Here is a 24,019-nt window from a genome sequence, read left to right as displayed (position 1 = left end):
AGGGTAGGGGTTGGGGACTGAATATATAAAAAGACCCTGAGGTGGGTAGAGCCAGTGTGGAAGAATTGAAAGGCCCAGACATGAAGCAGTGTGAGTGAGGAGGGAATGGAGCTGTAGAAGGTGCAGGAAGCAGACAGGGCCAATCATACTTGACCTTGCAGGCTTTGCAGGGTGTGGGGCCTCACGCCTTTTACAGTATAGAAAGTGGGGTGCATAAGAGAGGGGAGAGGGCAAGAAAGGTAGGAGGGCTTTGAATATTGGCATAAGAATACTGTCCAGGGAGATGACAGTCCCCCACACTGACATGGGCGGCATCTGTAGAAACAGGAAGTGCCTCTCAGACACATGGAAAGATACCTGATTCTGGGCATAGTAAGAGAAATGCCAATTAAAATCATGCTGAGATACTACTTTGCACCTCTCAGAAGGGTGTGTGCACATGCTGTGGGCTGTGATGCAGGGGGTTGGGGGCAGGCAGGCTTCTCTGGAGCTAGTGGGAGGGAAAGCAGAACTGTCACTTTGGAGGAGACTGGCCATTCCTTTGAGTCTGAACCGGCACACACCCATCCTTCGCCGCAGCAGCTCCACTTCTAGGAAGCTTCACCTACAGATGTTCCCAAGTGTGAGACGTGATCTTTGTTCAAGGTTATTCATTACAGCAGTGCTTGTCAGAGCAGTAGAGGGGAAAGGGCTTGTATATGCCTTAATAGGGCACTAGAGGAATCGGTTGGGTTTGTCTGTGCAGTGGAATACCATGCAGCTGGGAAGGGAGAGTAAGGCCCTGATAGGAGGGGCCTTCCGTGTCTGGTGTGTGCTGCTAAGCAGGAAAATGAAAAGAACATGGTGGCTCATGCCTGTAATCCCAGCACTTTGGGAGACCAAGGCAGGCAGATCATTTGAGGTCAGGAGTTCAAGACCAGCTTGGCAAACATGGTGAAACCCCATCTCTACTAAAAATACAAAAATTAGCCGGGTGTGGTGGTGTGCACCTGTAATCCCAGCTACTCTGGAGGCTGAGGCAGGAGAATTGCTTGAACTCAGGAGGTGGAGATTGCTGTGAGCCAAGATCACACCATTGCACTCCAGTGTGGGGCAACAGAGCGAGACTCTGTCTCAAAAAAAGAAAAAGCAAACCTTGTATTTGTAATTCTCAGGGGGCACATTTTGGAAAATGTGGGGAGAATATAGGTTTTATGAAGATTCTAGTGCCAGTCAGCCCTGGAGCACTCTTTATTATTATTAATTATTATTGTTATTATTCTTCTGCCTTTGTTTTTTGCTTAGCAAGCATACCCTGAGAGAGCACTCCTTTTTTTGTTTGTTTGTTTGTCTTGAGACGGAACTCACCCTGTTGCCCAGGCTGGAGTGCAGTGGCATGATCTTGGCTCATTGCAACCTCTGCGTCCCGGGTTCAAGCGATTTTCCTTTCTCAGCCTCCTGAGTAGCTGGGATTAGAGTGTGCTAATTTTTTGTATTTTTTTACTAAAGACGGGTTTCACCATGTTGATCAGGCTAGTCTCAAACTCCTGACCTCGTGATCCGCCTGCCTCAGCCTCCCAAAGTGCTGGGATTATAGGCGTGAGCTGAGACAGCACTCTTAACTGTCAAATTAGATCACCTTAGTTTTCTATAGCAGGCACTGTGTTCTTGGCTATATGTGTGTAAGTATCTTTGTGTGTGTGCATGTGTGATTTAGTTACTTTATTGAGGTCTCTGTGACACCACCTCCTAAAGGCCTTCCTCAGCATCCTGTCTAAAATGGCCCTCCTTGACTCTGTCTCTTGCTTTATTTTTCTTCCTGGCATTTATCATGGTCTGATGTTATATGTTTGCTTTCTACACCATCCTCCTTGGAATATGAGCTCTGCAAAGGCAGAGATTTTTGTCTGATTTGTTTCTTTCTGTATCCCCAGCATCTAGAGCAGTGCCTGGCCCATAGCAGTTGCTTAATGAGTGCATGCTGAATGAATGTGAGTAAGTCTGAAGAGTGAATGTTACCCTCCTGTTACAGATGCAGACCTCAGGACCCCAGAGGCCTGGCCCTCCTTTCATGGACTCTAAGAAATGAAGAACCGCAAGGCCCACTGCTGTTCTGATTGGGGAAGAGGTGAGAAATCACCCTAGGCTGCCTTTTAAGCTGTTAAAATTCTCCCCCGCCCCCAATTTTTTTTTTTGAGACAGAGTCTTGCTCTGTCTCCAGGCTGGAGTGCAGTGGCACAATCTCTGCTCACTGCAACATCCGACTCTCAGGTTCAAGCTATTCTCCTGCCTCAGCCTCCCAAGTAGTTGGGATTACAGGCACACACCACCATGCCCAGCTAATTTTTGTATTGTTAGTAGAGACAGGGTTTCACCATGTTGGCCAGGATGGTCTCAATCTCCTGACCTTGTCCTCGGCCTCCCCACATGCTGGGATTACAAGCCTGAGCCACTGTGCCTGACCCAAACTCTGACTTTACCCCTCTTCCTTTTTCTTTCTTTTTTTTTTTTTTTTTCTTTAGACACAGAAGTACAGTGATGGGATCATAGCTCACTGCAGCCTTGAATTCCTGGGCCCAAGCAATCCTTCTGCCTCAGCCTCCTGAGTAGCTGTGACTACAGGTGCATGCCACTATACCTAGCTAATTTTTAAAATTTTTTTGGTAGAGACAGGGTCTCCCTATGTTGCCCAAGCTGGTCTTGAACTCCTGGCCTCAAGCAGTCTTCCCAGCTCAGCCTCCCAAAGTGCTGAGATTACAGGCATGAGCCACCATGCCTGCCATGTTCCTTTTTCAAAGTCACCTTGAGAGTTAGGGATGCTAGCTGGGTCTCTTCTGCTGGGCTCTGCCTGTGAAACAGTGAGGAGGTTGCCTGCACCACACGTTTTTCCAGCTGTCTGGGATCTGTCTGTCCTTGCTTGGGTGACTCTTGTTCTGGACTGTTACTCCATGGAGAATAGGTAGAGAGAGAAGGAAACTTCCAATATGAAGGCACTCTCCGTTGGAGGGACCCACCACTTAGGCTGTGTGCTGAGTCCAGTTTGCCCAAGAGACCTTCTCAGACATGAGGAGTTGAGAATGTCGTTTATTTTTTCAGTATTTCGGTTGTAATAACAGCTTTGCCCATGTGCTTTTAGGGTCCTTCTGTGCCAGTCACTTTGCCAACGGCTCGATTGCTGTTACCTCATTTAACCCTCCCAGCAGCCCTATTAAGGTGGATATTACTACTCCCACCATGTTACTGATGAGGAAGCTCGGGATATTCAGAATGGGCTAGTACCCAGCCACAGGTCACATGCTGCTAAGCCGCAGAGCTGTGATCTGATCCCGGCCCTAGCAGGCCACCAAGATGGCGCCCCCTGGCCACATCGCCACACTGCTTCCCCATCTGCTTTGGGGATTTTCCCAGTGGCCAGCAGGACAGGGTCTGATTTTCTATGACGGCGTGATATGGATGGTTAATCATGTCACAAAGCCCTGCTGTCTAGCGTGAGGCTTTGGTGGGTTGGAGTAAGGCGAGTGGAGAGCATTCTACTTGTTTATTTTTCATAGTCGTTTGCCACACAAGAGATCAAACTTCTGTTTCCTGTTGAGATTGGTTTCCATCTCTCTCCGTTCATCTCTGACACTCCCCGTCTCTCGTAATTATGTCTTATACTGACGTCTATAACCCTGCTTAGCCCTCTCCCTCCAGACCCCCTCCCAGCAGCAGCTGCCCTTAGTAGAGCTATTAAGAACACAGCCCTGTAGTATCAGCACTTGAGGAAGCCGAGGCAGGAGGATTGCTTAAGCCCAGGAGCTTGAGACCAGCCTGGGCAATATAATGAGACTGTCTCTACTGAACATAAAAAATTGAAAAATGAGCTAAGCATGATGGCTCACGCTTATAACCCCTGCACTTTAGGAGGCTGAAGTGGGAGGATCACTGTAGCCCAGGAGTTCAAGGCTCCAGTGAGCTAAAATTAAGTCACTGCAGTCCAACCAAGGTAACACAGCGAGAACCTCTTTTTTTTGAGACGAAGTCTTGCTCTTTCACTCAGGCTGGAGTGCAGTAGCATGATCTTGGTGGCTCACTGCAACCTCCGCCTCCGGATTCAAGTGATTCTCCTGTCTCAGCCTCCTCAGTAGCTGGGATTACAAGCATGAGCCTGGAATTACAGGCATGGCCAAGAACCTGTCTCTTGAAAAGGTTGCTGCTCTGTAAGGAATAAAAATAGATGGAAGCAGGAGCTCCCTAAGCTCAGTGGTCAGGGAAGGCCTCCCTGAGAAAGCCTACCTTGAGAATAGCTAGAGCCAAACATGCAAAGGCCCTGGGGCAGGAATGAAATTGGAAGATCAAGGCACCCAATGTGGCAGGAGCCTTTGGGTGATGGGAGATGATGAGGCCAGAGGTGTGTTGAAGAACTTTAATCTGGAAAGCAGCTGGAGGCAATCCCTGTTGGATGTAATCCCTCTGGCTGTGGGTGGAGAGTAGAATCTAGGAAGGTAAGCGTGAAGCATGGCCTTAGGGAGACCAGAGAAGGATCTCATGAGTCTCGCTCTGTCGCCCAGGCTGGAGTGCAATGGTGCCATCTCGGCTCACTGCAACCTCTGCCTCCCAGGTTCAAGCAGTTCTCCTGCCTCAGCCTCCTGAGTAGCTGGGATTACAGGTGCCTGCCAATGTGCCCGGCTAATTTTTGTATTTTTAGTAGAGACGGGGTTTCTCCATGTTGGCCAGGCTGGTCTCAAACTCCTGACCTCGTGATCCACCCACCTCAGCTTCTCAAAGTGCTGGGATTAAAGGCAGGAGCCATTGCACCTGGCCTGAGATTCTTTCATGTCCTCCATCCCCTGCCTTCTCCAGAGCTGCTTTCTCATCTAGCCAAGTCTATTCTCCTCCCATCCTTTCTCCCCTCCACAGGTGAGTCCATAGTTTCAGTCAACCTTGCAGCAGCAGGTGCATCACACTGGATTTCCTGCCATTCTTGGGCCCTTGCTGTCTGCATTTAGGTCAGCTTTGTTTTCCTGAGGATTGAAAGCAGTGGTTGGTGTGTCCTTTGGTTCTGGGCCAGCCTCGCAGGGAGGCTGGACCTGCAGGAAGTGAACGAGAGGCCTCTTGTTTGTATGAAATTGATTCTTCCACCTTCTTTGTGCACTGTTCCTTTTTGTTTCTGACCTTGTTCTTGAGAATGCAGGTCCCACAGGCAATGGCCACTGCTGCTGGCCTCCTTTGCCCTTTCTGAGGGGCTTTGGGCATTTGGGGGACTCTAGTCCACACAGCCAGTGAGGGCAGCTCGGCCAGTGTGAGTTTAAAACAGCATGACCTCCAAGCTCCCGTTGCCTCCTGCTTCGACCCTGGCCTGGGTTTCTGTCTGGTGCTGCTGGGAGGTGCTGGGCCAGGCCAGTTGTCAAAACTAGTATCTCTGGGACTTTGCCTTCTTACCCAAGGCTGTAGAATAGGAGGTGTTGCAGATTACGAGAAAGTAAAATTTGACACATTTCAGCTCATACCAGGCCCCCCAAAAAAATAAAAAGGAGGAACGACCTTGAAGGAGAAAAATATAGGGCATTAATGAGCTCAACTCAGTACTCTCCCAAGTTGCTGGAGGACATGTGAATCACTGCAGCGTTTTTAGTGCATGGGCTGAAAAAAAACTCTCTTTTTTTTTTGAATGAGCCAGTACATGCGTGTGATAAAACATTCAAGTGGTGCAAAAAAGGTATACAATAGTCTTCTTACCCTTCCTGTCATCTCCCAGTCCCCTCCTGTGAGGACACCCCTGTCACGTATGTTCTTCCCGAGATGCTCGATATACAAGCTTATATTACATGTGCAGTTCTACACCTTCACTCGGAAACCTTTCCATAATGTAACCACGTCTTATTTCATACAGTCTTTGACTCAGCACTCCTGGGACTCTACCCTGCAGAAGAGAAAAACAAATAGCCCAAGTACAAAAGGATATTTTTGCAGTATTGTTTGCAGTGGCGAAACAAGAAATCAACCCTGGAAATAAAACGAATGCCCATTTTTCAGGGAATGATTGAATAAAATATGGCACATCCATACTCTTGGCCTCATCAGCCTCTAAAACGAGTGGGTTAAGAGCACTGCCCACTGGCCTGGAGGCATTTTTGCGATGTATTTAAGGGAACGCAAGATTCAGAGAAGTACCTTGATGATGTAAAACACAGCAACAAAAGTCATTGTCATTTTGTGGGGACAGTGGGTATCTATTGTCATTCTCTTCCACATCACATGGCCTGCTCAGCCTGGCATTCTGCCTGGGAGGCCTTGCCAGGGTCCTTACTTGTGGTCAGAATTAACTTCACCCACTGATCATTATTAGAGGCCCACCTGGGAGTGTCCTCTACCCGGCCCACAGGTGGAGAGCCCATGGCATTTGTGCTGGTAAAGGCTCACCTGGGCCTCTGTCAGGCTAGGAGAGGCCAACATGTTTCTGGGTGCCAGATGCCATGGTGAGAATCACTTCTCGCTGACCATAACAGGCAGTCTGACCTATTTCACAGTCACTTGGATGAACTAAGCAGAGTTTGGTAAGCTGTGAAGCGTGCAGCAACACCAAATCTGCCACTCGTGAGACCAGCACAGAGGAATTACAGAAATGCTGAAGTCAGGACATCAGATCTTGGGTTCTGTTCCAGATGAAGGTTCTGGGGACAGAAAGCACAAACAACAACTTAACTCACATCCACCCCATGCCCAACACTCAGAGCCACCAGATGGAACACTTCTCATGCCACATTCTATTTTGGTTTTTCTTTTTTTATGTAAGAGTGTCTTGCTCTGTTCCCTAGGCTGGAGTGCAGTAGTACAATCATAGCTCACTACAGCCTCAACCTCCCGAGCTCAAGTGATCCTCCCTAGCAGCTGAGTCTACAGGTGAACACCACTATGCCCAGCTAATTTTAAAATTTTTTGGGGGGCCGGGTGTGGTGGCTCACGCCTGTAATCCCAGCACTTTGGGAGGCCAAGGTGGGCAGATCACCTGAGGTCGGGAGTTTAAGACCAGCCTGACCAACATAGAGAAACCCCATCTCTACTAAAAATACAAAAAAATTAGCCAGACGTGGTGGCGAATGCCTGTAATCCCAGCTACTCAGGAAGCTGAGGCAGGAGAATTGCTTGAACCTGGGAGGTGGAGGTTGCGGTGAGCCGAGGTCACGCCATTGTACTCCAGCCTGGTCAACAAGAGTGAAACTCCATCTAAAAAAAAAATAATAATTTTTTTTGGTCAAGATATGATCTCATTATGTTGCCCAGGTTGGTCTCAAACTCCTGGCCTCAAGCGATCCTTCTGCCTCAGCCTCCCAAAGTGCTGGGATTACAAGTTTGAGCCACCATGCCCAGCTCCATGCCAGGTTGAAATGCAAGTATCAGATCATTTCACTTGTTGGAATCACTAAATGACACACCTTGCATTTCCTGGCTTATTTGTATATATTTCATTCGTTCTTACCAGGACAGTGGAAATGCTGCACAAAACCAACTTAAACTGTTTTCATTTCATATCTTGACATGTGCACATTCTACCAATATTCTGCCTTTGACTTACTGATGACTAAGGAAGGAACGAAAGAAGAGGAACTGCGGGTTGCCCTATCTTTCTGTTTCTTTCCATGACATTGTTCCACATACCTGGTTGGCTAATTCAGGGAAGTGTGGCAAGTAAAAAAGAATGTGGCCAGGTCCGGGGCTCATGCCTGTAACCCCAGCACTTTGGGAAGCCGAGGCGGGCAGACTGCTTGACCCCAGGAGTTTGAGACCAGCCTGGGCAACACGGCAAAACTCTCTCTCTACAAAAAATACAAAAACTGGCTGGGCATGTTGGTATGCACCTGTGGTCCCAGCTCCTCAGGTAGCTGTGGTAGGGGTACCACTTGAGCCTGGAAGGTCAAGGCTGCAGTGAGCTGTGATCAGGTCACAGCTCTCCAGCCTGGGTAACAGAGCAAGACTCTGTTTAAAAAAAAAAAAAAAAAGAAAAAAAAGGAAGGCTGGGCGCAGTAGGTCACGCCTATAATCCCAGCACTTTGGGAGACTGAGGCGGGCAGATCACCTTAGATCAGGAGTTCGAGATGAGCCTGACCAACATGGAGAAACCCCTTGTCTACCGAAAATACAAAATTAGCCGAGTGCCTGTAACCCCAGCTACTTGGGAGGCTGAGGCAGGAAAATTGCTTGAACCTGGGAGGTGAAGTTTGCAGTGAGCTGAGATCATGCCATTGCCCTCCAGCCTGGGCAAGAAGAGCAAAACTTCGTCTCCAAAAAAAAAAAAAAGGAAAAAAAAAAGAATGTGAGAGGGTTCCATGGTCTTCGTGTTTCTTTCTGCATTTCATTGCCTGCCTTCTGCTGTGTTGGAAGCAACTCCTGGCTCTAATGGAGGGGCCTCTGGGGACTGTCAGTGTCCCCGCTTACTCCCTTCTAGATATGATAATATGCTTACTTTATACTTGCTTTCAATTTTGCTGAACTTGCATGCATCACTGGTCCGCCGGAATCCTGTGCTCACGGGGCAACAGGGATATTGTATGAGGATGCTGTGACAAGGAGTGACAGGCACACACATGGCTCGGATCTCCTCTGCTCACATGCCTGCTTCATTGGCCCTGGACTTCACTTATAAAATACAAGTTTAAAGATAAAATGATTTCAAATTTCAAGATGGCAACAGAGCATTTGACCAAGGGAAGGACTCACAGCTGCTGGGGTCACACACCCATAAAGGCAGCCCTATCTGGGTTTGTCACATGAAATAACAAAGGTGCAGCTGGAGATAGGGTTCTGTTGCTACCGTAATTTTAACTTACCTGACTTGGGGTAACAGCATTTCATGCTAGGACTTAAAACACTTCTGGGCTGGGCACAGTGGCTCACGTCTATAATCCCAGCACTTCGGGAGGCTGAGGCTGGCGGATCACCTGAGGTCGGGTGTTCGAGACCAGCCTGACCAACATGGAGAAACCCCATCTCTACTAAAAAATACAAAATTATCTTGGTGCTGTCTGCCAGAAAAGAAAAAAAAAATAGAAAATTAGCCAGGCATGATGATGCATGCCTGTAATCTCAGCTACTCAGGAGGTTGAGGCAGGAGAATTGCTTGAACCCGGGAGGCGGAGTTTGCGGTGAGCCGAGATCGCATCATTGCACTCCAGCCTGGAGCAACCAGAGCGAAACTCTGTCTCAAAAAAACAAGAAAAAAACAAAAAAACAAAAAAACAAAAAAAAACACTTCTAAGGCCAGCTCTATTTTTAGTGAACTGTGTATACAAATCAAAAAAGTCAGTATCTTTATGTGTGCCTGTTTCTCTGCCATTCACTGGTGGGTAGTGGTCCATATTGGCAGATGACATCATCAACTATCCATTTATTCAAACCAGAAACATACACATATATGTATACATATTGTGAATTCACGTCTTTTTTTTTCCTCAAAAAAATGGAGCAGTGACTTTATTGAATTTATTTAACAGGCATTTGCTGAACTGTTCTTGATGTTGTGTTGTACACAATTTGAATCTGGCAGAAAATCAGTTTGAAAAAACTGATGAGACTCTTTGAAGGTCATTCTTAAATCTTCCTTTTTTCCCACACACCCATGGCCAGTCCACCAGCAAGTCTTATTTGTTTGTGAGCTGAAATAAATCTTCACTAGGATCCTCCTTTCCTTCCACTGTACTCACCCTGGGCCAGTACCACAGTACCATTTCCCCTTCAATATAGCAACAGCTATCTCCGTTTTTTTTTTTTTTTTGAAGACAGAATCTTGCTCTGTTGCCCAGGCTGGAGTGCAGTGGTGTGATCATAGCTCACTGCAGCCTTGAACTCCTGGACTCAAGTGATCCTCCCCCTTCAGCCTCCTGAGTAGCTGGACTACAAGCATGTGCCACCATGCCTGGCTAATAATTTTTATTTTTTGTAGAGACAGGATCTTGTAATGTTGCACAATCTGGTTTCGAATTCCTGAGCTCAAGTGATCCTCCCATCTTGACCTTCCAAAGTGCGGGGATTATAGGCATGAACCAGTGTACCTGGCCTTTCTCTGCTTCTTTAACACTGACAGTCTCTGTGAAACAGCCAGAGGGATCTTTCGAAACTGAGAATCAGAACACATCATTCCCCACTTCTCATCACACTAAAAAGCACGTGGCTGACTATGGCCACACAGCCCCTTGAGCACCAGCTACATCTAGAGATGCACTCTCCCTTGCTGCAGCCATCTTGTCACACGGGCTCCCTGTGAGTTTCTTTGGACAGACTCATGTATTTTTCTCCATCTCCTGGGATTCTCTGTTTTTTTTTTTTTTTTTTTTTTTTTTTTTTTTTTTTGTGTGTGTGTGTGTGTGTGTGTTTGTTTTCTGATCATTCAGTCTGGATAGCCCTTTGAATATCTTTTTTTTAGACGTAGTCTTGCTCTGTCGCCCAGGCTGGAGTGCAGTGGTACAATCTCTGCTCACCGCAACCTCTGACTCCCAAGTTCAAGGGATTCTTGTGCCTCTGCCTCTTGAATAGCTGGGATTAGAGTGTGCACCACCATACCCAGCTAATTTTTGTATTTTTAGTAGAGACAGGGTTTCACCATGTTGGCCAGGCTGGTCTTGCACTCCTGACTTGAGGTGATCCACCTGCCTCAGCTGGGATTACAGGTCCTAGCCACGAATTTACTTTCTATCTCTATGGATTTGCCCATTCTGGCCATTTCATGTAAATGGAATGGTATAATCAATGGTCTTCTGTGACTGGCTTTCACTCAGCCATGTTTTCAAGGCCCATCCGTGTTGTGGATAAATTCATGCTTCATTCCTTTTATGGTTGAATATTCCATTGTATAGGGGAGGTACCACATTTTGTTAATTCTTCAGCTAACGGACATTCTGGGATATTCTTACTCTCACTTTTCACTTAGCTTCCTTCTGCTTTTTCTTTAGTTCTAGTCTTAAATTCATTGTGGTTTCCTGCATGGTACTTCTCACCACTGAACTTATATGTATTTAAGTTCTTATTTACTTTGGTCCCTAGTGAGGACAGTACATTTTGTAAGGGCACAGACTGCATCTGTTTTTGTTCACTGTACCTAGCACCCTACCCCACCATCGTCCAGACTGAGGTAGCGCCCATTGTTGAATGAATGACTCAGCATCTCATATATTTCTCAGTTTACCTCTTCCTAAGGCCAAATGATCATCCCCCATTCTGTATCTGACAAATTCTTTATCTAGCTTTTTCTCTGGTGTTGATGAGAGCAAGGCGTCCTAAAGCATGAGGATACTTTAAATGGCGGCAGGTCCCATCACTCATCTGCTATGTAAGACTACCAGATCATTTGAAAATCCCATTTGGCTGCCATTAGCAGACACCAGAAATAACAGTGGTGTAAACTCAATGGAAGGCAGTTTCTGTCCTGAGTAAGACGTCCAGAGATCGGCAGTCCACACCTGGTGCGGCAGCTTCACAGTCATCAAGAAAAGCAGAGCCAGGCGTGGTGGCCCAACACTTTGGGCAGATCACGAGGTCAAAAGTTTGAGACCAGCCTGACCAACATGGTGAAACCCCATCTCCACTAAAAATACAAAAATTAGCCAGGCGTGGTGGCATGTGCCTGTAATCTCAGCTACTCAGGAGGCTGAGGCAGGAGAATCACTTGAACCCAGGAGGCAGAGGTAACAGTAAGCCAAGATCGCACCACTGCACTCCAGCCTGGGTGGCAAAGGGAGACTCCATCTCAAAAGAAAGAAAGAAAGAAAAGCAGAGTCCTTCTCTTCACCATCCCTAGCACAAGGCCTTTGTCCTTAAGGTGGCTTCATGGCCCAGTGTGACTGCTGGAGCCAAGCTAGTGAGTCTGGAGTCCAGGTGGGAATAGGGTGAGGGAGAGGCACAAAAGCATAGTTCAGCTCTGGGTTTCCGGTGAGGAGTTGTCCTCAAAGTCCCACGCTTTATATTTACATTGGCTGTGCTGGCTGCCAGGGAGGATGGGAAATGTAGTCGGCTGAGCATCCTGAGAAGGAAAAGAAGAATGGCTGCTGAGTGGGCACTTAGCAACTGGAGTTGGTTCATTTCCTGCCCACAGTACCCAGGTCCATCACAGCCAGCTTTTGCCCCTTGGCCTGGACCTTCAAGCCTCCTTCCTTCCATAACTGGCCACAATCAGAGCAGGGACTTTATCTCTGTGTGTCTGGTTGACCAGAGGGTGTGATTTTGATATTTGCCAAGGAAGTCAGTCCAAGAAACCTACCCTATCACCAGAAATAAGAATAATGGTAGCTCTGGCCAGGTGCAGCGGCTCACACCTGTAATCTCAGCATTTTGTGAGGCTGAGACAGGAGGATTCCCTGAGGTCAGGAGCTTGAGACCAGCCTGGGCCACTTAGTGAAACCTTGTCTGCACAAACATTTTTTTTTTTTTTTTTTGAGACAGAGTTTCGCTCTTGTTACCCAGGCTGGAGTGCAATGGCGCGATCTCGGCTCACTGCAACCTCCGCCTCCTGGGTTCAGGCAATTCTCCTGCCTCAGCCTCCTGAGTAGCTGGGATTACAGGCACGCGCCACCATGCCCAGCTAATTGTTTGTATTTTTAGTAGAGACGGGATTTCACCATGTTGACCAGGATGGTCTCGATCTCTTGACCTCATGATCCACCCGCCTCGGCCTCCCAAAGTGCTGGGATTACAGGCGTGAGCCACCGCACCCGGCCCACAAACATTTTTTAAAAACATTACCCAGGTGTGGTGGCGCACACATGTAGTCCCAGCTACTCAGGAGGCTGAGGTGAGAGATCACTTTGAGCCCAGGAGTTCAAGACTGCAGTGGGCTATGATTGTACAACTGCACTCCACCCTGGCAACAGAGTGAGACCTGTCTCTAAATATATCTGTAAGTAAATAGAATCGTGGTAGCTCACACTTACTGCATACTTAGTGTATAATATGTCTTGTTCTAAACAGTTTTTGTGGAGTAATTTTTTTACTTAATCCTCACAACACCCCTATTATTATCCCCATTTTAGAGATGAGGAAACTGAGGCACAGAGAGGTTAAGTAACCATAGACTTTCTCACTGTTAGTAATGTTTTTTTCCCCCTTCATTCTTCCCTTTCAATCTATTACGAATAAGAGGATTAAAAAATAAAGCCTGACCTATTTTGGTAGATTGGCCACTGTTCTGTCTTCCATCTGATTAGCTGGGGTCTGGAGAGTGCTTTGTGGAAAAGCACCCAGCAGTCGAAACCACATTGACAAGCTGTTTTCATAGGAGTGCAGGAAGGGGTTTAACTGTTGGCACATCCAGCAAATGGCTGGTGACAGGAAGAAAAAGGATCCACAAGCTATGCAGGATTTCCGCAGTCCCTGAGCCTGGGGCCAGCCGACCACAGTGTGTGTATGCCAGTGGGCTGGGCCTGGCCTTTAAAATGACAGTCACCCTGGCTGCTCTTAGTAGTTAGTGTGTTAAGGAGAAAGAAGCTGTTCTCTCTTCAGGTCCCCAAGAATTAATTCGGGCACCAGGTCATCTTTCTAGCTGCCTCTGATCAGCCTTGCTTAGTGGAAATCTTTGAGTCCCACAACTCATCTCTGAGTTGAGTCCTTTTTTTTTTTTGAGATGGAGTCTCACTCTGTTGCCCAGGTTGGAGTGCAGTGGTGCTTTTGGCTCACTGCAACCTCTGCCTCCAAGCGATTCTCCTGTCTCAGCCTCCCGAGTAGCTGGGACTACAGACGTGTGCCATCACACTTGGCTAATTTTTGTATTTTTAGTAGAGACAGGGTTTCGCCATGTTGGCCAGGCTGCTCTTAAACTCTTGACCTCAGGTGATCCACCCGCCTCAGCCTCCCAAAGTGGTGCTGGGATTACAGGCATGAGCCACCGCGCCCAACTTTTAGTTGAGTCTTTTTGAGACCCCTTCAGGTCCATGTCGGTGGTTCTCTACAGACTCTCCAGAGTGATGGCACAGCACGTGGCTACCGGAGCCCAGCTGCAGCAGGTGTTTCAGTTAGGAATGCATTCAGCTGCAGCTAGCAGAATTCACAAGTGGCATTGCCACCTCAACACATAGGCACATCGGTGGTCATTCGTATCACATAACAATGTCTGGAGAGAGAGGTTGGCAGGTTCAGTGGCTGACAGGTCAACAGCAGCACTGCTCTGACTCTTTTGCCACCATGGCCTTAAGATGGCTGTTGGACCCAGAGAACTCAGCCTTTCTCATCTGGGCAAGGTAGTTCCGGGGACATGGGAACCCTCTCAAATCCAGCTATCACATCTGCATTCCAAGCTGGGAAAAAGGCAGACTGGTGAAGGGGAAAATGACTGTGTCGATGAGTGTGATTTTTTTGGAGGCGGACAGAATCTCGCTCTGTCGCCCAGGCTGGAATGCAGCGACGCAGTCATGGCTCACTACAGCCTCCACCTCCTGGGCTCAAGTGATCCTCCCATCTCAGCCTCCCATGTAGCTAGGACTACAGGTGCACGCCTCCACGCCTGGGTAATTTTTGCATTTATTTTATGGAGATGGGATCTTGCTGTGTTGCCCAGGCTGGCCTCTAACTCCTGGGCTCAAGCAATCTGCCTGCCTCGGCCTCCCAAAGTACTGAGATTACAGGCATGGGGCACCACACCCCACATCTGAATCTGATCCTTTTTGTGAGGAGAGGGGAAATGCTTTTCTAGAATTCCTGAGTGAGAAACCTTTGCCCTCCCCAAGGTTATGAAGATATGCTCCTGTGCTGTCTTCTAGGCATGTTTTTATTTTTCCTTTTCCATGTAGGTCTTTGACCCATCTGACATTGATGTCTATATGTGGAAGGAGAAAGAGTTCAAGGCTAAGCTCATACCTTAACTACTGAGTTTGGTAGGCACCATTGTTGGTGGTTCTAGAGTCAGACCCACTGGGTTCAAATCCCTCCTGGCTGTGCCGTTTACTTGCTGTGTGATCTTGGGCAAGATACCTCTCTGTACCTCAGTTTTCTGGTCTGTTAAAAATGGACATCAAAGTAGAATGTGCTTCACGGATTGTTAAGAGGTTTAAATGGATTGATAAAGAACAGAAAACAGAGCTGGAATGGTGGCTTGCACCTAGTCCCAGCTACTTGGGAGGCTGAGGCAGGAGGATCGCTTGAGCTCTGGAGATTGAGGCTGCAGTGAGCTATGATCATGCCACTGCACTCCAGCCTGAGTAACAGAGTGAGACTGTCTCTTTATTTATTTTTTTTTTGGAACAGAGTTTCGCTCCTGTTGCCTAGGCTGGAGTATAGTGGCATGATCTCGGCTTCCTGCAACCTCTGCCTTCCAGTTTCAAGCGAGTCCCTTGCCTCAGCCTCCCACGTAGCTGGGATTACAGGCGCCCGCCACCATGCCTGGCTAATTTTTGTATTTTTAGTAGAGGCGGGGTTTCACCATGTTGGCCAGGCTGGTCTCGAACTTCTGACCTCGTGATCTTTCCACCTCAGCCCCACAAAGTGCTGGAATTACAGGCATTAGCCACCATACCCAGCCCAACCCTGTCTTAAAGAAGGAAAACCAAAGCACAACTGCATGCCTGGCATATAGTAAAATTAAAACAAAAACCTTGTGCTTCAACCCAGAAAGAATTTGCACAGCCGTACATGGGTCTGGGGGCTCAGCAGGGAGCCCTGGGCCTATCAGTAGATGAAGTGAAGTTTGTCACTGAGGTTACCCTCTCTTCATCTTTACAGGAAGTTGCCAAATTGCTCTCCCAAAGTGTTTGTTCCCATTTCCACCCCCACCCACAGTGACTGAGTGTTCTCCTTACTCCACAGCTTCAGCACATTTGGTGTTGTCAGCCTGGCATTTTGGCCAGTCTGCCGTGCGTGGAATGGTCGCACAGCATTGTTTTCCCCAAGCAGTTTATCTGCAGAGGGCTGTGTGTGAGCCCACTCTACCATGGAGCTACTCAGGCTAGGCTGGAGGCAGGACCACCACTGGGCCCCCAGCACAGTGAAGTCCTCTTAGCTGTGTGTTCAGAGCACCACACTAGCATGCTTATCTTCTGGAGAGGGTGAGGCAGTGGGGTGGGGGGGACAGGAAACGAGTAAGAGACCCTCAGAAGTCTCTACAAATGTGACCCAACCTTAGTCATGTTTGTAGACCGCATCGATCAGCAAAAGAACCCGTGCTAAATCATTAGTGTGTGTGCTATTAATAGAATATAGGTCATAAGAGAAAACATGATTAATTGCAAGATGATCTCAGTGGCTGTTGTGGGCCTAGATTTTCCCAAGGCAAAGTCCTTTCTTCATGTATCAGCTTTTCTTTGTTGCGATGTAGGCTAGAGGCAGTTGAATGAACACGTACTTCCCTAAGTCATTATTTCAAAGACAGGACAGGGATGGGTATAATGGAAATCTTCTCTAAATGAAGGATGATTGAACCACTTTATTAGTAGGTAAGTCCCTGATGCCACAGTGATGCTCTGGCGGTCTAGAAAGGAAAGTGAAGCTTACAGCAAGGGCTCCAGTGGGTTTGATTCTTCCAGACCAGCCACTCAGACAGTGGTACAGAAGAGAAAGGCATGGCTGTCCCCCATCACCACTCGGTCAAGAGAGAGCACCTGTGGCCAGGCTGTCTTAGAGGCTGGGTAGGCACTGCCCAGGGTGTTTATTCTACTCTAAGACAGAAACAGAAGAGAACCTCCTGCCGTCTCTGGACACAGAGAAAAATGCTGGTAGGCCTGGGCACTTGAAAGCAGATGACAGCAACAGTCACAATCTCTGGCCCGTTAGATTGGCCACCCCTTCTTCCTCGGGAGGACCAGGTAAAGGGGAGTAGAGAGCTATGAGCGGATGATCTTTTCCATAGGAATTGAGATGGAAATACGAGGGTGGAGTAGAAAATCTAGGCCTAGAAGTATACAGGTCCAGGAACAGAAAAGCACAGGTGCTCCAGCCAGCCTTGGGGTCAGGAGAGCCCTGGCCAGCTTGGCAGAAACAGCTCACCTGGAGCCATCGTGATAACGCCTGCTTCATAGGGTCATTCACATGTGAATATTCTGAAGTGGAATATGAAAGATTGGTTTCTAGTATATTTGATTATGGTGTTATGGAACTTCCATCAGACACTTCCTTCAAGGCCCATTTTATAAAGCAGGAAAAATGGAGCTGCCAGAGGTGAGATGAGGGTGTGGGGGCCTAAAGCCTTGCTTGTGGCCTCCCTTTACCCTCTGCAGTCTCCTTAGAGGACTGTACTCAGGAGAGTTCAAGGTGAAACCTCCTGGGGGGTCTCAGGGAGCCAGGCACTGCCCCCAGCTAGCCCTGGGCCTCAGAGAAGTCATTTACACATTTTGGACCCCAGTTTGCTTTTCCACCAGGTGGACAGACGAGTCAGACTAGATCAAAGCATTCTTCACTTAGTTCCTACGGACAGGGGCTTCAGAAATCTTTAACAGCTTTGGGACAGGCAGTATTTTGTGCTTTTTTTCCTGGAGAGACATGACATAGTTTTGTTTCGTCAGCGTCTTAGAAGGGTCATGTTCACCCAAACATGAAGGAGTGCTGTATTGATTTCCCAGGCCCCTTCCTGTGCTGTTAGTTTGTTGTAAGTGACAGAACCTCCCCAACTCCAATTGATTTAAACTGCAAAGGGAAGTTAATGGTTCAGAGACCTGAAAAATCCCAGAGCTGGCCCGACCGGAGTCATTACTCAGGTATTCTCATCAGGAATCTACCCCTCTTTGTTTCTGGACTCTGCCTTTCACAGGTTTAATTTCATTCTCAGTCCCTTCCTCCTGTCCCCACTCTGCTCACCCTCAGGTGGCAAAGAAGCCCTCGGCAGTCCCTGCCTTACCGCCTGTTTCCTCCAGAAGTTGTAGCAAAAGATCCAGGGCCCACTCTGATTGGCCTTGCTTGGATCACATGTCTCTCCCAGAGCCAATATCTATGGCTGAGGGGCGGAGACATTCAGGCAGGACGCCTCTCCCTCTTCGATTCTCTCCTAGGGGATTCTGGTCTTGCTGTAAACCTGTAGGAAGTGAGGTGCTCAGCCTGCATGTCACCTGTGTGACAAATGAGCCATGGCCATAAGTGTGCTGGGATTGTGGAGGCAAACCGAAGGGCATCGTCCGTTCCCAGGTGGTAGAAAGTGGGGCCCTGGAATAACCAGGGTGCTGGCTGGATTCCTGGCCCTGTAGTCCTCCTTTGCTGCCGTCTTCATGGCCCTTTGGCATTTTCCTCTCTGCTGCATGAGGGACTGCGGGCCAACCGGCATCCACAGCTTCCTCTAGTCGCCAGGATGTAGGTTCCTGGCTCAGAGACACTTGGCACCACGGCATATCGCTGCTGATCAGCCTTTATAGAGCCATATGCATCCCTTTAGAGAAAGGAGAAAAATTAGAGTGTAGGGAAAGCAATTTCCATTGCAATTTAAAGGGCGGCTATTAAAATTTTACTAGAGCTTTATTGCAGGGGTTTTCTGATCATCCCAGGAATTTTTAAAATGGGACGTCTAGTGATAAAGGAAAATGTTCTGGGTGCCTCTGGTTCCCTCCTGCCCTGCCAAGCATCTTGAAAATCACCATTGTGACGACTTCCTAGACCAGCTTAGCAATAGCAGTGGCCCAAGAGGCCATTTCTGAGTGTTTTAAAGGCGAGTTTTTCTGTATTTGCTGTTTCTATGTATAGTGACTGTTTCTAATTTTATTTTGTACTTTTCCTAAATGGCCTGGTAGGGAGCTATGAGAATCATCAAAAACAGCGGTTGCCTCTGCCCTTCTGTGTTGGTTGAGAGTCATTGGTTGTGTGAACAAATAGAAATTCAGGTCAGCCTGCTGAAGTATAAAAGGAAGTGGATGGACACAGGGCCTGGGAGATTCGGCTTAGAATGGTTTCAGGCATGGCTGGATCCAGGGCCTCATGAGGTTGCCAGGACATGTTTCCTTTTACCTCCAGGCTCTGCATTCTTCTGTGCTGGGTTTATTCTCAGGTAGGCTCTGAAGCAGCCCCTAGCAGCTCCACAAGTGGATTCAACCAGCTTAGCAGCTCCAAGGGAAATAAACCATCTCTTTCCCCCATAGTCCCAATATATATCATGGCACTGGTATTGACTGGCTCTGATCATCCTGGCTTTGGTGACAGGGTCACCCCAGGCCACCTCTGAAGCCAGGAACAGGGAAGGCGGTATAGTGGCTTTATTGGCCAGGCCTAGATCATATGACCAGTCCCACCCCTATCCACAACCTATGGGTAGGGTCAGTCCCATAGGACTGAGTGGGAAAGGTGAGGTTTGAGGGGCTGACTAAGGACGAGAAATGGATGCAGGGTGGGCCAAAGCAGCCGACGCCTAGAACCCCTTCCCATACTAAATTCACGAGGCGAATCTGCCCCACCCTCCCCAGTTGTTCTTTTCCCTTGGAACTTGCTCCGCTTTTACCCTCTCTCAGGTCTAGTTGAGGGGTTCTTAATCTCCCTTGAAGGGTGGAAGTTGAGTGAATCACGAGGTTGACTGGGAAAATATTACGTCTCTATTTTTGCTACCTTCTAACTGAAATTAACTTTTTTTTTTTTGTCTTTTTGTTTTTTCCTTTTTGTGGAGAATAGGGTCTCGCTATATTGCCCAGACAGGTCTTGAACTCCTGGGCTCAAGGTATCCTCCCACCTCTGCCTCCCTAAGAGCTGAGATTACAGGCATGAGCCACAGTGCCTGGCCTGAAATTAACTTTTTTTTTTATGCACAGGGCAATAAACCACAATTAGATTAGCAATATCTGAGACTTTGTCACTACTAGAAATCACAGATATTCCCATATCACGTTACAGTTGTTGCAAATATCACAAAATATTTAAACACTTACTTATTTCTAAATCACTATAGTTATTGGACTCACCACTAGATCTCGTAATATAAAAGTATTAATAGGTTAGATGTGGTGGCTTGTACCTGTAATCCCAGCACTTTGGGAGGCCAAGGTGGGCGGATCGCTTGAGGCCAGGAGTTCAACCCCAGCCTGGCCCATGTGGTGAAACCCCATCTCTACTAAAAATACAGAAATTACCTGGGGGGGTGGTGCATGCTTATAAACCCAGCTACTTGGAAGGCTGAGGCAGAATTGCTTGAGCCTGGGAGGCGGAGGTTGCAGTGAGCCAAAATGGCTGCACTTTACTCCAACCTGGGGAACAGAGGGAGACAAAAAAAAAAAAAAGATTATTCTGAGGAGACTACAACTAATTCACCAGGTTGCTGGTAGGAGTCCCTGGCATGAGAAAGGTTAAGAACCTCCTTGAGCTTGTCCGGGAACCCCAGGGGAATGATCATTGAAGTTGTCCTGATTCCTGGACCCTGGGGTATTGGCTAACTGCTTGCTAGGCTTCCTTCCTAGGAGGATTCCCGGAGGAGCTGAACGGCCTTTGAGCTTGGCCTGGGCATTTGGGTAGCATTTGGACATTGTGGTATTAGGGAAGTGGGGCAAGGAGGTGTTGCCAGCTTACAGTTGGCTCTGCCTTCATTTTCACATTGTGACAGTGTAGTCTAGCCAGGTGGTCAGGCTCTGGGACCGGGTTGCATGGGTTCACATTCTGGCTGGATATAGTACACTTTGTTTTTTTAAAGAGATGGGGTCTTGCTACATTGCCCAGGCTGGACTTGAACTTCTGAGGTCAAATGATCCTCCCATCTCAGCCTCCTGAGTAGCTGGGACCACAGACATGCACCACTGTTCCTGATCTAGTGTTCTTTTGACTGACTGGGCAACCTCAGCTGGTGGGTTCCTTATGAATTCTGTGCCTCAGTTTCCTCACCTGTAACATGGGAGTAATAATACTATCTTCTTGGGTGATCAGGAGAGTGGAATGAGTCAGCGCATGTCTGCTACGACAGAGCTGGCACATTGGGAGGGATTGTTATCAGTGAATGGCCATTGGATATAGGACGGCTCTAGGCTCTCTCAGATCTCAGCTCCTGACTTAGTGCCCAGCCTCTGCCGGTGCCCAGAATGTGATGATAAACAATACAGACAGTGCCTTCTCTGCCTGGAGACATTCATTCATCCATGGAATATTCACTGAAATATAAACAAGCGTACTAAATATTCAAAAGCATAAATTCATAATATGAAGCTCCAAACCAAGACAATGTGATTTCTCTGTCATTCCTCTGCTCACAGTTGTCTGAGGAAATGTCCTTAGAATAGCCCTCCATCTGTCCCCCTCCACCCCACTACTTCTCGCCCCTCACTCACCCCATGCCAGCTCCACAGGCCTCCTGGCTGCTCCTGAGATGCTCCACACCTGCTCCCGCCTCTGAAAGGCTCTTTCCCAGATAGTCACACGGTCTGTGGTCTCATGTATTCGCGTCTCTGCCCCCTCGTCTGGGAGGCCTTCCCCTAGCTCTCCATAGGTTTTCATCAAGGCTCCACTCCCTGACTTTGTATTGTGTATTTGTTTATTGCCCTCCTCCCCTGCTAGAATGTCTGCTCCCTGAGGACAGCCACTTTGTCTTGGAGAACACTGGTGTATTCCTGGTCCCTGGCACATGGCAAGTGTTCAGTAAATACATTTTTTTTTTTTTTTGAGGCAGAATCTTGCTCTGTCGCCCAGGCTGGAGTGAAGTGGAGCAATCTCGGCTCAGTGCCGAGATTGAACCCTTCTGGGTTCAAGCGATTCTCCTGCCTCAGCCTCCCAAGTACCTGGGATTACAGGTACCCACCACCATGCCTGGCTAATTTTTTGTATTTTTGTATTTTTTGTTTGTTTGTTTAGATGGAGTCTCACTCTGCCACCAGGTTGGAGTGCAGTGGCACAATCTCGGCTCACTGCAGTCTCCACCTCCTGGGTTCAAGCGATTCTCCTGCCTCAGCCTCCGAGTAGCTGGGATCACAGGTGTGTGGCACCACACCCAGCTAGTTGTTTGTTTTTTTTAGTAGAGATGGGATTTCACCATGTTGGCCAGGATGGTCTAGATCTCTTGGCCTTGTGATCCGCCCACCTTGGCCTCCCATAGTGCTGGGATTAAAGGCATGAGCCACCACACCCAGCCATTTTTTGTATATTTAGTAGAGACGGGGTTTTGTCATGTCGTCCAGGGTGGTCTTGAGCTCCTGGCCTCAAGTCATCCACCCACCTCAGCCCCCCAAAGTGCTGGGATTACACTCGGCTGTGTTCAGTAAATACTTGTTGAAAGAGTGAATATGTGATTGACAGCTGGGTATTGCAACAGGAAGGCTTCAGTCGGCCAGAGACCTAACCTTTTCTTTTTCCTCCACATAGATGCTCAGTCTCTGACATCGGCTCACCTGGGATCCTCCAAGAGCGCTAGTGTCTAGAAGGTACTAAGCGTGAGTACGGTGTGGCTGCTGCTTTGCTTAAAATTTTACAACTCATACACATAGCATCTTTATTATTTTCTTAAAATTACAAAACAAAGAGTACCAAGGGAAAATGAAAGTTTCCTTTACTGTTCTTCCCATCCCTGCAAGCCTAACATCTACCCCAGAGGTAATTACTATCAGTCACTGACCGGATGCTCTGCCAGACCTTTTCCTGCACATGAACATTCCTACGTACACATGTACAAACTTATTTTGGTTTGCTATGTAAGAAAAAGGAACTACCCTATGCGGTGCTTCCCAGCTTGCTTCCACCATCCCCAATAGTAAGATCTTGGCTCATGACTATACATACCTAAGCATATCATAATATCATATTTTTTTATTTTTTCCTTTACTTTTTAATTCAATTTTTAAACCTTACATAGAGTAAAGTAATCTCTTTGTTATACAGTTCTTTGTTTTTGTTTTTGTTTTGTTTTATTTTGAGATGGAGTCTACTCTGTTGCTGAGGCTGGAATGCAGTCGTGCCATCTGGGCTCACTGCAACCTCCGCCTCCCAGGTTCAAGTGATTCTCCTGCCTCAGCCTCCTGAATAGCTGGGATTACAGGCACCTGCCATCATGCCCAGCTGGTTTTTGTGTTTTTGTAGAGATGGCATTCACCATGTTGGCCGGGCTGGTCTTGAACCCCTGACCTCAGGTGATCTGCCCACCTCAACCTCCCAAAGTAGTGGGATTACAGATGTGAGCCACTGCACCTGGCTGGTATACAGTTCTTTGAATGCAGACAGATGTAGACAGTTGTGAAACTGCCACCACAATCAAGATTCAGAGAAACCCCGCATCCCCACTGTGTAAATGTGCTGGTTTCTCTATTGATTAAAAATATGAGTCAGGTGTGGTGGCTCATACCTGTAATCCTGGCACTTTAGGAGGCTGAGACTGGAGGACTGATTGAGCCCAGGAGTTTGAGACCAGCCTGGGCAACGTAGCAAGACCCTATCTCTACAAAAAATCCAAAAATTAGCTAGGTGTGGTGGCATACAATGGTAGTTCCAGCTACACCGGGGCTAAAGTGGGAGGATCACCAGAACCGGTGGAGGTCAAGGCTCCTGCAAGACCCTGTCTCAAAAAAGACTAAAAATTAAAATAAATAAATACACATAGATGGCATGAGTAATGAGTATTTATACATGTTTAAAATATACACATATGGCAAATAGTTACCTGTGCTATATAAGTTTCAAATATGTTATATTTAGTTTTCTGGGTTTGGTCTGGATGGGGTTTGCTAGTGAGTGTTCACTTTGTTTCTGTGCGTGGGTTCTAAGCAGTGTCGTGGGTCTCTGGCTGTATGTCATTCTAGTTTGCAGTGAAGCCTTCCTGAACGATTCCAAGCTTTGTTGTTGGGAGGGGGTGTTGTCTGATCCTTGAAGAACCAAGAGACCATAACAGTGTGGAAAGCGGAAGTGGGAGGATTGTGGCATTCAGACCCTGGATGCAGGTAGCCTTGTTGGCTGAGCTGCGGGAACTGTGTGGCTCTGGATGGAGTTTCTCTCTCCTGGATCTTCACTGAGTATCATTATATTCCCTCATTCTGGCAGTCTTACCTGGCTAGGTACCTGAAGCCTGTGTGTGGGACAATTGCTAGGGGCCAGATTTCTGACAAAGGATGCTTCTTAGCATAATTCTTGATTAACTTTTATTTTGAAGTCATTTTAGAATTATAAAAAAGTTGTAAAAATGGTTCCAGAGTTCACACATCTACCCTCCATCCAGCTT

At 47.6% G+C, this 24,019-nt stretch overlaps 1 protein-coding gene across 5 annotated transcripts in view; it reads left to right on the top strand.

Annotated features, from left to right (window-relative positions):
• The window catches only part of SIPA1L3 (signal induced proliferation associated 1 like 3), a 223,865-nt gene that overhangs the window by 28,802 nt on the left and 171,044 nt on the right, over positions 1-24,019 (top strand). Inside the window, exons 1-2 of one of the 5 annotated variants that reach the window (XM_012436349.3) lie at positions 1,780-2,107; positions 22,177-22,235. The gene's annotated coding sequence lies outside the window, so the exon portion shown is untranslated. Of the gene's footprint in view, positions 1-1,779; positions 2,108-22,176; positions 22,245-24,019 lie in introns of those variants that run through there. The other 4 variants (XM_012436331.3, XM_012436393.3, XM_064381377.1 and 1 more) reach the window with 4 other exon arrangements.

The sequence above is a fragment of the Aotus nancymaae genome, unplaced genomic scaffold (assembly GCF_030222135.1).
Source record: "Aotus nancymaae isolate 86718 unplaced genomic scaffold, 86718_ANA_hifiasm-v0.15.2.pri h1tg000028l, whole genome shotgun sequence".
NCBI lineage: Eukaryota > Metazoa > Chordata > Mammalia > Primates > Aotidae > Aotus > Aotus nancymaae.
Note: the sequence above shows the minus strand (reverse complement) of the source record. Positions and strands in the feature narration are given on the sequence as shown.